The 4,572-nt window shown below is 44.5% G+C and overlaps 1 protein-coding gene across 2 annotated transcripts in view; it reads left to right on the forward strand.

Moving 5' to 3' along the window:
• The window catches only part of Lemd1 (LEM domain containing 1), a 30,078-nt gene that overhangs the window by 11,999 nt on the left and 13,507 nt on the right, over positions 1-4,572 (forward strand). The window lies entirely within an intron of this gene.

The following is a 4,572-nucleotide window of genomic DNA, read 5'->3' on the forward strand; positions in this document are numbered from 1 at the left end:
GCCACCATGTGGTTGCTGGGATTTGAACTCCGGACCTTCGGAAGAGCAGTTGGGTGCTCTTACCCACTGAGCCATCTCACCAGCCCGGGCTTTATTTTTTGAGGCAGTGTCTTTTTGAGCTTGGAGCTCACCATCTGACTGTAGTAGCTGCCCAGGAGCCCCAATGGATCTGCCTGTCTCTCTGCCCCCTCTGTGCTAAGGTTACAGACAGCCGTTGTGCCTGGCTTTTACATGAATGCTAGGGATCTGAATGCAGGCCCTCGTGCGTGCATGGCTGGTGCTTTGCCCAGTGTGGTGGTTTGAATGGGGTTCCCCATAGGTTCCTATGTTTGAATACATGTCCCCAGTTGGTGAAACTGTTTGGAAAGGCTCCAGAGGTGTGGCCTTGTTGGGGATAGCCACTGGAGGCAGGCTTTGAGGTTTCAAAAGCTCCTGCCATTTCCAGTCTTTCCCTACCTTACTCTTGTGAATGAGATGTAGCTCTCAGCTAACTGCTCCAGTGCCTTGCCTGCCTGCCTGCCTGGCTGCCTGCTTGCCTGCCTGCCTGCCTGGCTGCCTGCTTGCTGTCATGCTTCCTACCATGATGGTCATGAATTCTAACCTTTTAAACCACAAGACCCAAATAAATGCTTCTATAAGCTGCCCTGGTCATGGCATCTTATCACAGCAATAGAAAAGTAACCAAGACACTCACGGAGCATCTCCCCAACCCCCAAACAGGAATGTTTTATTGTGATGAAACTCAAACACGAAACCAGAGACTTCACAGCATGCAGTTCACAGGCGATTAACACCCTCAGAATGTGGAACCAATGCCTTGATCTAAACTACCTCCCGCCCCACCCCCCATGGAGTCCTATGGTTATGATAGAAAAAGCAACCTTCAGACTTAGAACACCCAAGGCTGGAGTGCAGGGCAGCTTGAATTACTCAGTCTCCTCCCTGCCTCTGCTGCAGCCACACACCTGCCTTTTGTTTCCATGGCATTATCTCTTCTGGATATTTCAAATACATTAAACCCTCCAGGGTGTGATGCTTTTTAACCTTACACAGGGTTTCAGAGCTTCGTCCACATGGTTACATACATTTCCCTCAGCACCACCTTGCTTGGAATCTTCTGTTACACGTGTAAGCCACACTTTATTGTTCAACATCCCTTCAGGGACACTTGGGTGTATTGATGTTTGTGGTATTGTGAATTGTGGTGCTATGAACGTTCTTGCTTACGTGTTTGAGTGCCTGACTGCAGTGCATTGGGACCTGGCAGAGGATTCACTAGGCCACGTGGTAGCTGTGTGTTTAACTCTCAGGGAATCACCAAGCTCCTTTTCTTGCACTGCTGCAGTAGGTCACGTTCCCACCAGTAACATGTAAGCTACGGATGACCCCACTTCACGGCCAACACCTGTTGTTTTCCTCTCTATTGTTCATATTATAATTACCTTATAATCGCCCATGTATATTAATTGTCTGATTCCCTGGGGTCTATTGTGGTATTTCCATACACATGCACAGCGCGTGTTGATAATATCCATCCCCTTTCTTTCTACCTTCTCTCTTCTTCCCCTTTGAATGTCTTTGTGGTTTCTGGTTGGTTTGTTTTGTTTTCCGAGACAGGGTCTCATACTGTAGGCCAGGCTGTCCTCAAACTCATGAAAGCTTCCTGCCTCAGCCTCTCGAGTGCTGATATTGCAGGTGTGTGCTACCACACCGAATCCATCTTCATTTCTTGTTTTGTTATTTGTTTGTTTGCCTACTTGCTTTCTTGTTTTTAAAGACAGAGTCTCAAGTGGCTAAGACTGGCCTGTTACTGGCTATATAGGTGAGGAGGTCCATCTCCATCCCTGTGTGCTGGGATTACAGATGTGTGCCACCATGCCTAGTTTTGAATTGAGCCCAACTTTGTATATGCTAGATAAGTACTCCTAATGATGAGGTCATTTGATTTGGATTTCCCTTATGATTAGTGGTATTGAATGTATCTTCGTGGGCTTGTTGTCTGTTTCAGTATCTCCTGAATACTGAATATTTTCTTTCTTCCAAAGGAAGACAGTTTTCCCAAATCCTTTGTTTATCTTAAAAAGGGGATTTTATTTTTTATGTTGTTGGAATGTCAAAACTCTTTACATATTGTGAGTCTTTGTCAGAATATGACTTGAGTATTTTTTCTCATTCTAAAACCTGCCACCTCGCCATCTCCATGATGCCCTTTGGTGCAGAAATCACGTGATGATTCATGCCTGGATTTCTCCAGGCATCGCCCCTCTGTGACTCCCTCAGCCTCTTAAATCAAGATGTCTTTTTATCAAGTTTGGGTTATTTTCAGTCATTAGTTCTTCAAACACTCCTTTTGTGCTCACTCCATCTTTCTCTTTCAGGGATTCTAATGGGATGGGTGTGAGATATTTGCCTAAGGCTCCCTGTAACTCTGAGACCCAGCTAATGTCTCTTGGTCTGTTCTCTCTGTTGCTGGGTGATTCCTTTTTCTCTGTCTTAGAATTCGTTTATTCATCTAGTGGGGCTTTTTTCTTTTCTTCTAATTAATTTCTAGAATCTGCACCTGGCTGCTTCCCATAGATTGTGTTCCTTTGTGGAGAGTCTTTCTGTTTGGCTCGGACATGTTCAGTGAAGCATGTTATGATGGCTGCTTCAAACCCCTGGTGAGATAATTGCAGTGTCTGTACTATCCTACTGCTGATGGCTACTTAGTCGGTGTTTATGGGGTTCTGTAGCTCAGGCCAGGAGCTCTCAGTTCTCCTGCTGAGCACCTACCTAGTTGACTCTCAGTCCCATACAAACCTTCTGTCTTGGCAGACCTCTCTGACTCCTTGAGGTGGCTGGTCTGCCAGGTATGGATAAAAGTCCAGATTCAACCCTAGGGAAAGGCATTGTGTGTGCATGTGTGTGTGTGTGCATGTGGGTCTGTATAGAAGGTCCCACACACAGACATGCCATGCCAGGCTCCATTCACTGTGACTAATGGTCTCATTGGCTGAGATATGGCAATTCCTATCAGAAACTTTACACTCTTACTAGCCTGTCCCTTTCTTCATGGCTTTTCCGAGGGCAATTTTGGGTGACCTGCATCAGTTGCCGTCTCTAAGGAGACAATTTTTCCCATCATGCCCTCCTGGATAACCGAGGTAAAGAAGCCCACAGATTGCCAGTGCTCTGCTTCTGCGGTCTACCTCCTAACACCTTTTCTCCATAGGAACTTTTGTATGCCTGTTTCATGCATAATGCCTGGAGATGGAGGCCTGTCCCTGACCAAGACACCCATCCATTCCACCATGGAACATTCTATCCTTTTCTATCTTTAGTATTGCACCAGACACATGTCAGTGTTCCATAGATATTCTTGTTTGAGTGCCTTGACAGGTTTATAACTTTGATACTCAGTACTAATTCTCAACCACATTTTTGACCATGGTAGCAGGTCACCACAGTGTAGAGCTTGTTTGGTGAACCCCCATTCTCATGATGGCTTTTTGTTTTTGTTTTTGTTTTTGTTTTTGTTTTTGTTTTTGTTTTTGATAAATGTTCACAGGTATGATGTGATTGGGGACATTATTTCTTTGTCCCAGACAGCTTTTGCTGAGCCTGGTATGGATACACCATTTGGAAACTCTGTATCTTTCATGGAAGATGACTGGATTTCTTCAGTGCTTGGGGGTCACACTTCCTGGAAGCTCACTCCACGGACATTCTCACATCACCATCTCGATGGCAGAACGGTTCTTTTCTTCATGAGTCATTGTTCCAAGTCCAAGTTAGAAAGCTGGCTTTTGGTTTTCTAAGATGAGATCTGAACTTGTAGTCTAAACTGTCTTTATTGATGTTATCCTGCTTCTACATCAAATTCTGGGATTATGGACTTGCACCATTGAGCCCTGCTACATAAGTGTTTGGTTTTGAGGACACAGGGGTCTTACCAGCCCAGGATAGCTTTGAACTTGCTATACACACAAGGCTGGCCTTGAACTGCTGATCCTCCTGCTACACCTCCCAAGTGCTAGAACTATAAGCATGTGCTACTGCATCTGGTTGGTTGCTACATAGTTATTTTTTTTTTTTTAACAGTATGCTTATATTTTATTTACTGATCTCTCTTAAACAGACTAAAATTCTTATAACTAATAAAAATTTCAAGTTATTCAACATGACAGACAAACTTTTACAAAAAAATACTTTAATGCAGTTTCTTCACTTCAGTCTTGAGCAGCCAACATGGAGCTTTACATTTAGATGGTAAAATCAGATTTTACAAATACAAGCTACAAGTAAACGGTGGACTTGTGGTTTATTAGGAACCTAACAGTTCTGAGACATGCTATAGTAATACTTTAGTTCAGTCTGAGGTGGGAGCCACACTGAGTGCTCTGTGTACACTGCACACCAGCGTGAACTACGCATACACTGTCAGTGATNAGTGTCAGTATCCTGCCTGAGCACTCACAACTGCATCTCGCTCTGTTCACCGTTCAGCAGGCGGATGCCACAAATCCCTTCCATTTAAAAACACAGGTTGAACCTGGCAAGAAAGGTAAAGCAGACTTGCTCTTCACAACACCG

The sequence above is a fragment of the Mus pahari genome, chromosome 5, assembly GCF_900095145.1.
Source record: "Mus pahari chromosome 5, PAHARI_EIJ_v1.1, whole genome shotgun sequence".
Taxonomy (NCBI): Eukaryota; Metazoa; Chordata; class Mammalia; order Rodentia; family Muridae; genus Mus; species Mus pahari.